This window comes from Phyllobates terribilis, unplaced genomic scaffold (genome assembly GCF_046119375.1).
Source record: "Phyllobates terribilis strain yellow unplaced genomic scaffold, ASM4611937v1 Scaffold_1__5_contigs__length_1240528914, whole genome shotgun sequence".
NCBI lineage: Eukaryota > Metazoa > Chordata > Amphibia > Anura > Dendrobatidae > Phyllobates > Phyllobates terribilis.
In genome coordinates this window covers 638,188,517-638,202,860 of record NW_027362761.1, presented here as the reverse complement: position 1 = coordinate 638,202,860, position 14,344 = coordinate 638,188,517, and positions in this window count along the sequence as shown.

Here is a 14,344-nt window from a genome sequence, read left to right as displayed (position 1 = left end):
AACTCTTCCATTGCTCTCGGAATTCTGCTGAAGTTTAAAAATGCTTCAGAACTCTTCCATTGTTCTCGGAATTCCGCTGACGTTTAAAAATGCTTCACAACTCTTCCATTGTTCTCGAAATTCTGCTGACTTTTAAAAATACTTCGGAACTCTTCCATTGTTCTCCAAATTCCGCTGAAGTTTAAAAATGCTTCGGAACCCTTCCATTGTTCTCGGAATTCTGCTGAAGTTTAAAAATGCTTCGGAACTCTTCCATTGTTCTCAGAATTCCGCTGACATTTAAAAATGCTTCGGAAATCTTCCATTGTTTTCAAAATTCCGCTGACTCTTAAAAATGCTTCAGAACTCTTCCATTGTTCTCGGAATTCCGCTGACGTTTAAAAATGCATCGGAAGTCTTCCATTGTTCTCGGAATTCCGCTGAGGTTTAAAAATGCTTCGGAACTCTTCCATTGTTCTCGGAATTCCGCTGATGTTTAAAAATGCTTTAGAACTCTTCCATTGTTCTCGCAATTCCGCTGACGTTTAAAAATGCTTCGGAACTGTTCAATTGTTCTCGGAATTCTGCTGAACTTTTAAAATGCTTTGGAACTCTTCCATTGCTCTCGGAATTCTGCTGAAGTTTAAAAATGCTTCAGAACTCTTACATTGTTCTCAGAATTCCGCTGACGTTTAAAAATGCTTCGGAACTCTTCCATTGTTCTCAGAATTCCGCTGACGTTTAAAAATGCTTCGGTACTCTTCCATTGTTCTCGGAATTCCGCTGACATATAAAAATGCTTCGGAAATCTTGCATTGTTCTCGGCATTCCGCTGACGTTTAAAAATGCTTCGGAACTCTTCAATTGTTCTCGGAATTCTGATGAACTTTTAAAATGCTTTGGAACTCTTCCATTGCTCTCGGAATTCTGCTGAAGTTTAAACATGCTTCGGAACTCTTCCATTGTTCTCAGAATTCCGCTGAAGTTTAAAAATGCTTCACAACTCTTCCATTGTTCTCGAAATTCCGCTGACTTTTAAAAATACTTCGGAACTCTTCCATTGTTCTCCAAATTCCGCTGAAGTTTAAAAATGCTTCGGAACCCTTCCATTGTTCTCGGAATTCTGCTGAAGTTTAAAAATGCTTCGGAACTCTTCCATTGTTCTCAGAATTCCGCTGACATTTAAAAATGCTTCGGAAATCATCCATTGTTTTCAAAATTCCGCTGACTCTTAAAAATGCTTCAGGACTCTTCCATTGTTCTCGGAATTCCGCTGACGTTTAAAAATGCTTCGGAACTCTTCCATTGTTCTCGGAATTCCGCTGACATTTAAAAATGCTTCGGAACTCTTCCATTGTTCTTGGAATTCTGCTGAAGTTTTAAAATGCTTCGGTACTCTTCCATTGTTCTCGGAATTCTGCTGACGTTTAAAAATGCTTCGGAACTCTTCCATTGTTCTCGGAATTCCGCTGACATATAAAAATGCTTCGGAAATCTTGCATTGTTCTCGGCATTCCGCTGACGTTTAAAAATGCTTCGGAACTCTTCAATTGTTCTCGGAATTCTGCTGAACTTTTAAAATGCTTTGGAACTCTTCCATTTTTCTCGGAATTCCGCTGAAGTTTAAAAATGCTTCGGAAATCTTACATTGTTTTCAAAATTCCGCTGACGTTTAAAAATGCTTCGGAACTCTTCCTTTGTTCTCAGAATTCCGCTGACATTTAAAAATGCTTCGGTACTCTTCCATTGTTCTCGGAATTCCGCTGACATATAAAAATGCTTCGGAAATCTTGCATTGTTCTCGACATTCCGCTGATGTTTAAAAATGCTTCGGAACTCTTCCATTGTTCTCAGAATTCCGCTGACGTTTAAAAATGCTACGGAAATCTTCCATTGTTTTCAAAATTCCGCTGACGTTTAAAAATGCTTCAGAACTCTTCCATTGTTCTCGGAATTCTGCTGACGTTTAAAAATGCTTCGGAACTCTTCCATTGTTCTCGGAATTCCGCTGACGTTTAAAAATGCTTCGGATCTCTTCCATTGTTCTCGGAATTCCGCTGATGTTTAAAAATGCTTTAGAACTCTTCCATTGTTCTCGCAATTCCGCTGACGTTTAAAAATGCTTCGGAACTGTTCAATTGTTCTCGGAATTCTGCTGAACTTTTAAAATGCTTTGGAACTCTTCCATTGCTCTCGGAATTCTGCTGAAGTTTAAAAATGCTTCAGAACTCTTACATTGTTCTCGGAATTCTGCTGACGTTTAAAAATGCTTCGGAACTCTTCCATTGTTCTCAGAATTCCGCTGACGTTTAAAAATGCTTCGGTACTCTTCCATTGTTCTCGGAATTCCGCTGACATATAAAAATGCTTCGGAAATCTTGCATTGTTCTCGGCATTCCGCTGACGTTTAAAAATGCTTCGGAACTCTTCAATTGTTCTCGGAATTCTGATGAACTTTTAAAATGCTTTGGAACTCTTCCATTGCTCTCGGAATTCTGCTGAAGTTTAAACATGCTTCGGAACTCTTCCATTGTTCTCAGAATTCCGCTGAAGTTTAAAAATACCTCGGAACTCTTCCATTGTTCTTGGAATTCTGCTGAAGTTTAAAAATGCTTCGGAACTCTTCCATTGTTCTCAGAATTCCGCTGACGTTTAAAAATGCTTCAGAACTCTTCCATTGTTCTCGGAATTCCGCTGATGTTTAAAAATGCTTTGTAACTCTTCCATTGTTCTCGGAATTCCGCTGAAGTTTAAAAATGCTTCGGAACTCTTCCATTGTTCTCAGAATTCTGCTGAAGTTTAAAAATGCTTCGGAACTCTTCCAATGTTCTCAGAATTCCGCTGACGTTTAAAAATGCTTCGGTACTCTTCCATTGTTCTCGGAATTCCGCTGACATATAAAAATGCTTCGGAAATCTTGCATTGTTCTCGGCATTCCGCTGACGTTTAAAAATGCTTCGGAACTCTTCAATTGTTCTCGGAATTCTGATGAACTTTTAAAATGCTTTGGAACTCTTCCATTGCTCTCGGAATTCTGCTGAAGTTTAAACATGCTTCGGAACTCTTCCATTGTTCTCAGAATTCCGCTGAAGTTTAAAAATACCTCGGAACTCTTCCATTGTTCTTGGAATTCTGCTGAAGTTTAAAAATGCTTCGGAACTCTTCCATTGTTCTCAGAATTCCGCTGACGTTTAAAAATGCTTCAGAACTCTTCCATTGTTCTCGGAATTCCGCTGATGTTTAAAAATGCTTTGTAACTCTTCCATTGTTCTCGGAATTCCGCTGAAGTTTAAAAATGCTTCGGAACTCTTCCATTGTTCTCAGAATTCTGCTGACGTTTAAAAATGCATGGGAACTCTTCCATTGTTCTCGGAATTCTGCTGACGTTTAAAAATGCTTCGGAACTCTTCCATTGTTCTCGGAATTCCGCTGACGTTTAAAAATGCTTCACAACTCTTCCATTGTTCTCGAAATTCCGCTGACTTTTAAAAATACTTCGGAACTCTTCCATTGTTCTCCAAATTCCGCTGAAGTTTAAAAATGCTTCGGAACCCTTCCATTGTTCTCGGAATTCTGCTGAAGTTTAAAAATGCTTCGGAACTCTTCCATTGTTCTCAGAATTCCGCTGACATTTAAAAATGCTTCGGAAATCTTCCATTGTTTTCAAAATTCCGCTGACTCTTAAAAATGCTTCAGGACTCTTCCATTGTTCTCGGAATTCCGCTGACGTTTAAAAATGCTTCGGAACTTTTCCATTGTTCTCGGAATTCCGCTGACATTTAAAAATGCTTCGGAACTCTTCCATTGTTCTTGGAATTCTGCTGAAGTTTTAAAATGCTTCGGTACTCTTCCATTGTTCTCGGAATTCTGCTGACGTTTAAAAATGCTTCGGAACTCTTCCATTGTTCTCGGAATTCCGCTGACATATAAAAATGCTTCGGAAATCTTGCATTGTTCTCGGCATTCCGCTGACGTTTAAAAATGCTTCGGAACTCTTCAATTGTTCTCGGAATTCTGCTGAACTTTTAAAATGCTTTGGAACTCTTCCATTTTTCTCGGAATTCCGCTGAAGTTTAAAAATGCTTCGGAAATCTTACATTGTTTTCAAAATTCCGCTGACGTTTAAAAATGCTTCAGAACTCTTCCATTGTTCTCGGAATTCCGCTGACGTTTAAAAATGCTTTGGAACTCTTCCGTTGTTCTCGGAATTCCGCTGAAGTTTAAAAATGCTTCGGAACTCTTCCATTGTTCTCAGAATTCTGCTGACATTTAAAAATGCTTCGGTACTCTTCCATTGTTCTCGGAATTCCGCTGACATATAAAAATGCTTCGGAAATCTTGCATTGTTCTCGACATTCCGCTTATGTTTAAAAATGCTTCGGAACTCTTCCATTGTTCTCAGAATTCCGCTGACGTTTAAAAATGCTACGGAAATCTTCAATTGTTCTCGGCATTCCGCTGACGTTTAAAAATGCTTCGGAACTCTTCAATTGTTCTCGGAATTCTGCTGAACTTTTAAAATGCTATGGAACTCTTCCATTGCTCTCGGAATTCGGGTGAAGTTTAAAAATGCTTCGGAACTATTCTATTGTTCTCGGAATTCCGCTGAAGTTTAAAAATGCTTAAAATCTATTCCATTGTTCTCGTAATTCTGCTCATGTTTAAAAATGCTTCGGAACTCTTCCATTGTTCTCGTAATTCCGCTGAAGTTTAAAAATGCTTCGGAACTCTTCCATTGTTCTCGGAATTCCGATGACGTTTTAAAATGCTTCGGTACTCTTCCATTGTTCTCGGAATTCCGCTGACGTTTTAAAATTCTTCGGAACTCTTCCATTGTTCTCGGAATTCCACTGAAGTTTAAAAATGCTTCGGAACTCTTCCATTGTTCTCGGAATTCCGCTGACGTTTAAAAATGCATCGGAACTCTTCCATTGTTCTCAGAATTCTGCTGACATTTAAAAATGCATCGGAACTCTTCCATTGTTCTCGGAATTCTGCTGACGTTCAAAAATGCTTCACAACTCTTCCATTGTTCTCGAAATTCCGCTGACTTTTAAAAATACTTCGGAACTCTTCCATTGTTCTCCAAATTCCGCTGAAGTTTAAAAATGCTTCGGAACCCTTCCATTGTTCTCGGAATTCTGCTGAAGTTTAAAAATGCTTCGGAACTCTTCCATTGTTCTCAGAATTCCGCTGACATTTAAAAATGCTTCGGAAATCTTCCATTGTTTTCAAAATTCCGCTGACTCTTAAAAATGCTTCAGAACTCTTCCATGGTTCTCGGAATTCCGCTGACGTTTAAAAATGCTTCGGAACTCTTCCATTGTTCTCGGAATTCCGCTGACATTTAAAAATGCTTCGGAACTCTTCCATTGTTCTTGGAATTCTGCTGAAGTTTTAAAATGCTTCGGTACTCTTCCATTGTTCTCGGAATTCTGCTGACGTTTAAAAATGCTTCGGAACTCTTCCTTGTTCTCGGAATTCCGCTGACATATAAAAATGCTTTGGAAATCTTGCATTGTTCTCGGCATTCCGCTGACGTTTAAAAATGCTTCGGAACTCTTCAATTGTTCTCGGAATTCTGCTGAAGTTTAAAAATGCTTCGGAACTCTTCCATTGTTCTCAGAATTCCGCTGACATTTAAAAATGCTTCGGAAATCTTCCATTGTTTTCAAAATTCCGCTGACATTTAAAAATGCTTCGGAACTCTTCCATTGTTCTCAGAATTCCGCTGACATTTAAAAATGCTTCGGAAATCTTCCATTGTTTTCAAAATTCCGCTGACTCTTAAAAATGCTTCAGAACTCTTCCATGGTTCTCGGAATTCCGCTGACGTTTAAAAATGCTTCGGAACTCTTCCATTGTTCTCGGAATTCCGCTGACATTTAAAAATGCTTCGGAACTCTTCCATTGTTCTCGGAATTCCGCTGATGTTTAAAAATGCTTTAGAACTCTTCCATTGTTCTCGCAATTCCGCTGACGTTTAAAAATGCTTCGGAACTGTTCAATTGTTCTCGGAATTCTGCTGAACTTTTAAAATGCTTTGGAACTCTTCCATTGCTCTCGGAATTCTGCTGAAGTTTAAAAATGCTTCAGAACTCTTACATTGTTCTCGGAATTCTGCTGACGTTTAAAAATGCTTCGGAACTCTTCCATTGTTCTCGGAATTCTGCTGAAGTTTAAAAATGCTTCGGAACTCTTCCATTGTTCTCAGAATTCCGCTGACGTTTAAAAATGCTTCGGTACTCTTCCATTGTTCTCGGAATTCCGCTGACATATAAAAATGCTTCGGAAATCTTGCATTGTTCTCGGCATTCCGCTGACGTTTAAAAATGCTTCGGAACTCTTCAATTGTTCTCGGAATTCTGATGAACTTTTAAAATGCTTTGGAACTCTTCCATTGCTCTCGGAATTCTGCTGAAGTTTAAACATGCTTCGGAACTCTTCCATTGTTCTCAGAATTCCGCTGAAGTTTAAAAATACCTCGGAACTCTTCCATTGTTCTTGGAATTGTGCTGAAGTTTAAAAATGCTTCGGAACTCTTCCATTGTTCTCAGAATTCCGCTGACGTTTAAAAATGCTTCAGAACTCTTCCATTGTTCTCGGAATTCCGCTGATGTTTAAAAATGCTTTGTAACTCTTCCATTGTTCTCGGAATTCCGCTGAAGTTTAAAAATGCTTCGGAACTCTTCCATTGTTCTCAGAATTCTGCTGAAGTTTAAAAATGCTTCGGAACTCTTCCATTGTTCTCAGAATTCCGCTGACGTTTAAAAATGCTTCGGTACTCTTCCATTGTTCTCGGAATTCCGCTGACATATAAAAATGCTTCGGAAATCTTGCATTGTTCTCGGCGTTCCGCTGACGTTTAAAAATGCTTCGGAACTCTTCAATTGTTCTCGGAATTCTGATGAACTTTTAAAATGCTTTGGATCTCTTCCATTGCTCTCGGAATTCTGCTGAAGTTTAAACATGCTTCGGAACTCTTCCATTGTTCTCAGAATTCCGCTGAAGTTTAAAAATACCTCGGAACTCTTCCATTGTTCTTGGAATTCTGCTGAAGTTTAAAAATGCTTCGGAACTCTTCCATTGTTCTCAGAATTCCGCTGACGTTTAAAAATGCTTCAGAACTCTTCCATTGTTCTCGGAATTCCGCTGATGTTTAAAAATGCTTTGTAACTCTTCCATTGTTCTCGGAATTCCGCTGAAGTTTAAAAATGCTTCGGAACTCTTCCATTGTTCTCAGAATTCTGCTGACGTTTAAAAATGCATGGGAACTCTTCCATTGTTCTCGGAATTCTGCTGACGTTTAAAAATGCTTCGGAACTCTTCCATTGTTCTCGGAATTCCGCTGACGTTTAAAAATGCTTCACAACTCTTCCATTGTTCTCAGAATTCCGCTGAAGTTTAAAAATGCTTCGGAACCCTTCCATTGTTCTCGGAATTCTGCTGAAGTTTAAAAATGCTTCGGAACTCTTCCATTGTTCTCAGAATTCCGCTGACATTTAAAAATGCTTCGGAAATCTTCCATTGTTTTCAAAATTCCGCTGACTCTTAAAAATGCTTCAGGACTCTTCCATTGTTCTCGGAATTCCGCTGACGTTTAAAAATGCTTCGGAACTTTTCCATTTTTCTCGGAATTCCGCTGACATTTAAAAATGCTTCGGAACTCTTCCATTGTTCTTGGAATTCTGCTGAAGTTTTAAAATGCTTCGGTACTCTTCCATTGTTCTCGGAATTCTGCTGACGTTTAAAAATGCTTCGGAACTCTTCCATTGTTCTCGGAATTCCGCTGACATATAAAAATGCTTCGGAAATCTTGCATTGTTCTCGGCATTCCGCTGACGTTTAAAAATGCTTCGGAACTCTTCAATTGTTCTCGGAATTCTGCTGAACTTTTAAAATGCTTTGGAACTCTTCCATTTTTCTCGGAATTCCGCTGAAGTTTAAAAATGCTTCGGAAATCTTACATTGTTTTCAAAATTCCGCTGACGTTTAAAAATGCTTCAGAACTCTTCCATTGTTCTCGGAATTCCGCTGACGTTTAAAAATGCTTTGGAACTCTTCCATTGTTCTCGGAATTCCGCTGAAGTTTAAAAATGCTTCGGAACTCTTCCATTGTTCTCAGAATTCTGCTGACATTTAAAAATGCTTCGGTACTCTTCCATTGTTCTCGGAATTCCGCTGACATATAAAAATGCTTCGGAAATCTTGCATTGTTCTCGACATTCCGCTGATGTTTAAAAATGCTTCGGAACTCTTCCATTGTTCTCAGAATTCCGCTGACGTTTAAAAATGCTACGGAAATCTTCCATTGTTCTCGGCATTCCGCTGACGTTTAAAAATGCTTCGGAACTCTTCAATTGTTCTCGGAATTCTGCTGAACTTTTAAAATGCTATGGAACTCTTCCATTGCTCTCGGAATTCGGGTGAAGTTTAAAAATGCTTCGGAACTATTCTATTGTTCTCGGAATTCCGCTGAAGTTTAAAAATGCTTAAAATCTATTCCATTGTTCTCGTAATTCTGCTCATGTTTAAAAATGCTTCGGAACTCTTCCATTGTTCTCGTAATTCCGCTGAAGTTTAAAAATGCTTCGGAACTCTTCCATTGTTCTCGGAATTCCGATGACGTTTTAAAATGCTTCGGTACTCTTCCATTGTTCTCGGAATTCCGCTGACGTTTTAAAATTCTTCGGAACTCTTCCATTGTTCTCGGAATTCCACTGAAGTTTAAAAATGCTTCGGAACTCTTCCATTGTTCTCGGAATTCCGCTGACGTTTAAAAATGCATCGGAACTCTTCCATTGTTCTCAGAATTCTGCTGACGTTTAAAAATGCATCGGAACTCTTCCATTGTTCTCGGAATTCTGCTGACGTTCAAAAATGCTTCACAACTCTTCCATTGTTCTCGAAATTCCGCTGACTTTTAAAAATACTTCGGAACTCTTCCATTGTTCTCCAAATTCCGCTGAAGTTTAAAAATGCTTCGGAACCCTTCCATTGTTCTCGGAATTCTGCTGAAGTTTAAAAATGCTTCGGAACTCTTCCATTGTTCTCAGAATTCCGCTGACATTTAAAAATGCTTCGGAAATCTTCCATTGTTTTCAAAATTCCGCTGACTCTTAAAAATGCTTCAGAACTCTTCCATGGTTCTCGGAATTCCGCTGACGTTTAAAAATGCTTCGGAACTCTTAAATTGTTCTCGGAATTCCGCTGACATTTAAAAATGCTTCGGAACTCTTCCATTGTTCTTGGAATTCTGCTGAAGTTTTAAAATGCTTCGGTACTCTTCCATTGTTCTCGGAATTCTGCTGACGTTTAAAAATGCTTCGGAACTCTTCCATTGTTCTCGGAATTCCGCTGACATATAAAAATGCTTTGGAAATCTTGCATTGTTCTCGGCATTCCGCTGACGTTTAAAAATGCTTCGGAACTCTTCAATTGTTCTCGGAATTCTGCTGAAGTTTAAAAATGCTTCGGAACTCTTCCATTGTTCTCAGAATTCCGCTGACATTTAAAAATGCTTCGGAAATCTTCCATTGTTTTCAAAATTCCGCTGACTCTTAAAAATGCTTCAGAACTCTTCCATGGTTCTCGGAATTCCGCTGACGTTTAAAAATGCTTCGGAACTCTTCCATTGTTCTCGGAATTCCGCTGACATTTAAAAATGCTTCGGAACTCTTCCATTGTTCTTGGAATTCTGCTGAAGTTTTAAAATGCTTCGGTACTCTTCCATTGTTCTCGGAATTCTGCTGACGTTTAAAAATGCTTCGGAACTCTTCCATTGTTCTCGGAATTCCGCTGACATATAAAAATGCTTTGGAAATCTTGCATTGTTCTCGGCATTCCGCTGACGTTTAAAAATGCTTCGGAACTCTTCAATTGTTCTCGGAATTCTGCTGAACTTTTAAAATGCTTTGGAACTCTTCCATTGTTCTCGGAATTCCGATGAAGTTTAAAAATGCTTCGGAAATCTTACATTGTTTTCAAAATTCCGCTGACGTTTAAAAATGCTTCAGAACTCTTCCATTGTTCTCGGAATTCCGCTGACGTTTAAAAATGCTTTGGAACTCTTCCATTGTTCTCGGAATTCCGCTGAAGTTTAAAAATGCTTCGGAACTCTTCCATTGTTCTCAGAATTCCGCTGACATTTAAAAATTCTTCGGTACTCTTCCATTGTTCTCAGAATTCCGCTGACATTTAAAAATGCTTCGGAACTCTTCCATTGTTCTCAGAATTCCGCTGACGTTTAAAAATGCTACGGAAATCTTCCATTGTTTTCAAAATTCCGCTGACGTTTAAAAATGCTTCAGAACTCTTCCATTGTTCTCGGAATTCCGCTGACGTTTAATAATGCTTCGCAACTCTTTCATTGTTCTCGGAATTCCGCTGACGTTTAAAAATGCTTCGGAACTCTTCCATTGTTCTCAGAAATCTGCTGACGTTTAAAAATGCATCGGAACACTTCCATTGTTCTCGGAATTCTGCTGACGTTCAAAAATGCTTCGGAACTCTTCCATTGTTCTCGGAATTCCGCTGACGTTTAAAAATGCTTCACAACTCTTCCATTGTTCTCGAAATTCCGCTGACTTTTAAAAATACTTCGGAACTCTTCCATTGTTCTCCAAATTCCGCTGAAGTTTAAAAATGCTTCGGAACCCTTCCATTGTTCTCGGAATTCTGCTGAAGTTTAAAAATGCTTCGGAACTCTTCCATTGTTCTCAGAATTCCGCTGACATTTAAAAATGCTTCGGAAATCTTCCATTGTTTTCAAAATTCCGCTGACTCTTAAAAATGCTTCAGAACTCTTCCATTGTTCTCGGAATTCCGCTGACGTTTAAAAATGCTTCGGAACTCTTCCATTGTTCTCGGAATTCCGCTGACGTTTAAAAATGCTTCGGAACTCTTCCATTGTTCTCGGAATTCCGCTGATGTTTAAAAATGCTTTAGAACTCTTCCATTGCTCTCGCAATTCCGCTGACGTTTAAAAATGCTTCGGAACTGTTCAATTGTTCTCGGAATTCTGCTGAACTTTTAAAATGCTTTGGAACTCTTCCATTGCTCTCGGAATTCTGTTGAAGTTTAAAAATGCTTCAGAACTCTTACATTGTTCTCGGAATTCTGCTGACGTTTAAAAATGCTTCGGAACTCTTCCATTGTTCTCGAAATTCCGTTGAAGTTTAAAAATGCTTCGAAACACTTCCATTGTTCTCGGAATTCTGCTGAAGTTTAAAAATGCTTCGGAACTCTTCCATTGTTCTCGGAATTCCGCTGACGTTTAAAAATGCTTCGGAACTCTTCCATTGTTCTCGGAATTCCGCTGATGTTTAAAAATGCTTTAGAACTCTTCCATTGTTCTCGCAATTCCGCTGACGTTTAAAAATGCTTTGGAACTGTTCAATTGTTCTCGGAATTCTGCTGAACTTTTAAAATGCTTTGGAACTCTTCCATTGCTCTCGGAATTCTGCTGAAGTTTAAAAATGCTTCAGAACTCTTCCATTGTTCTCGGAATTCCGCTGACGTTTAAAAATGCTTCACAACTCTTCCATTGTTCTCGAAATTCTGCTGACTTTTAAAAATACTTCGGAACTCTTCCATTGTTCTCCAAATTCCGCTGAAGTTTAAAAATGCTTCGGAACCCTTCCATTGTTCTCGGAATTCTGCTGAAGTTTAAAAATGCTTCGGAACTCTTCCATTGTTCTCAGAATTCCGCTGACATTTAAAAATGCTTCGGAAATCTTCCATTGTTTTCAAAATTCCGCTGACTCTTAAAAATGCTTCAGAACTCTTCCATTGTTCTCGGAATTCCGCTGACGTTTAAAAATGCATCGGAAGTCTTCCATTGTTCTCGGAATTCCGCTGAGGTTTAAAAATGCTTCGGAACTCTTCCATTGTTCTCGGAATTCCGCTGATGTTTAAAAATGCTTTAGAACTCTTCCATTGTTCTCGCAATTCCGCTGACGTTTAAAAATGCTTCGGAACTGTTCAATTGTTCTCGGAATTCTGCTGAACTTTTAAAATGCTTTGGAACTCTTCCATTGCTCTCGGAATTCTGCTGAAGTTTAAAAATGCTTCAGAACTCTTACATTGTTCTCAGAATTCCGCTGACGTTTAAAAATGCTTCGGAACTCTTCCATTGTTCTCAGAATTCCGCTGACGTTTAAAAATGCTTCGGTACTCTTCCATTGTTCTCGGAATTCCGCTGACATATAAAAATGCTTCGGAAATCTTGCATTGTTCTCGGCATTCCGCTGACGTTTAAAAATGCTTCGGAACTCTTCAATTGTTCTCGGAATTCTGATGAACTTTTAAAATGCTTTGGAACTCTTCCATTGCTCTCGGAATTCTGCTGAAGTTTAAACATGCTTCGGAACTCTTCCATTGTTCTCAGAATTCCGCTGAAGTTTAAAAATACCTCGGAACTCTTCCATTGTTCTCGGAATTCTGCTGAAGTTTCAAAATGCTTCGGAACTCTTCCATTGTTCTCAGAATTCCGCTGACGTTTAAAAATGCTTCAGAACTCTTCCATTGTTCTCGGAATTCCGCTGATGTTTAAAAATGCTTTGGAACTCTTCCATTGTTCTCGGAATTCCGCTGAAGTTTAAAAATGCTTCGGAACTCTTCCATTGTTCTCAGAATTCTGCTGACGTTTAAAAATGCATGGGAACTCTTCCATTGTTCTCGGAATTCTGCTGACGTTTAAAAATGCTTCGGAACTCTTCCATTGTTCTCGGAATTCCGCTGACGTTTAAAAATGCTTTGGAACTGTTCAATTGTTCTCGGAATTCTGCTGAACTTTTAAAATGCTTTGGAACTCTTCCATTGCTCTCGGAATTCTGCTGAAGTTTAAAAATGCTTCAGAACTCTTACATTGTTCTCGGAATTCTGCTGACGTTTAAAAATGCTTCGGAACTCTTCCATTGTTCTCGGAATTCTGCTGAAGTTTAAAAATGCTTCGGAACTCTTCCATTGTTCTCAGAATTCCGCTGACGTTTAAAAATGCTTCGGTACTCTTCCATTGTTCTCGGAATTCCGCTGACATATAAAAATGCTTCGGAAATCTTGCATTGTTCTCGGCATTCCGCTGACGTTTAAAAATGCTTCGGAACTCTTCAATTGTTCTCGGAATTCTGATGAACTTTTAAAATGCTTTGGAACTCTTCCATTGCTCTCGGAATTCTGCTGAAGTTTAAACATGCTTCGGAACTCTTCCATTGTTCTCAGAATTCCGCTGAAGTTTAAAAATACCTCGGAACTCTTCCATTGTTCTTGGAATTCTGCTGAAGTTTAAAAATGCTTCGGAACTCTTCCATTGTTCTCAGAATTCCGCTGACGTTTAAAAATGCTTCAGAACTCTTCCATTGTTCTCGGAATTCCGCTGATGTTTAAAAATGCTTTGTAACTCTTCCATTGTTCTCGGAATTCCGCTGAAGTTTAAAAATGCTTCGGAACTCTTCCATTGTTCTCAGAATTCTGCTGAAGTTTAAAAATGCTTCGGAACTCTTCCATTGTTCTCAGAATTCCGCTGACGTTTAAAAATGCTTCGGTACTCTTCCATTGTTCTCGGAATTCCGCTGACAAATAAAAATGCTTCGGAAATCTTGCATTGTTCTCGGCATTCCGCTGACGTTTAAAAATGCTTCGGAACTCTTCAATTGTTCTCGGAATTCTGATGAACTTTTAAAATGCTTTGGAACTCTTCCATTGCTCTCGGAATTCTGCTGAAGTTTAAACATGCTTCGGAACTCTTCCATTGTTCTCAGAATTCCGCTGAAGTTTAAAAATACCTCGGAACTCTTCCATTGTTCTTGGAATTCTGCTGAAGTTTAAAAATGCTTCGGAACTCTTCCATTGTTCTCAGAATTCCGCTGACGTTTAAAAATGCTTCAGAACTCTTCCATTGTTCTCGGAATTCCGCTGATGTTTAAAAATGCTTTGTAACTCTTCCATTGTTCTCGGAATTCCGCTGAAGTTTAAAAATGCTTCGGAACTCTTCCATTGTTCTCAGAATTCTGCTGACGTTTAAAAATGCATGGGAACTCTTCCATTGTTCTCGGAATTCTGCTGACGTTTAAAAATGCTTCGGAACTCTTCCATTGTTCTCGGAATTCCGCTGACGTTTAAAAATGCTTCACAACTCTTCCATTGTTCTCGAAATTCCGCTGACTTTTAAAAATACTTCGGAACTCTTCCATTGTTCTCCAAATTCCGCTGAAGTTTAAAAATGCTTCGGAACCCTTCCATTGTTCTCGGAATTCTGCTGAAGTTTAAAAATGCTTCGGAACTCTTCCATTGTTCTCAGAATTCCGCTGACATTTAAAAATGCTTCGGAAATCTTCCATTGTTTTCAAAATTCCGCTGACTCTTA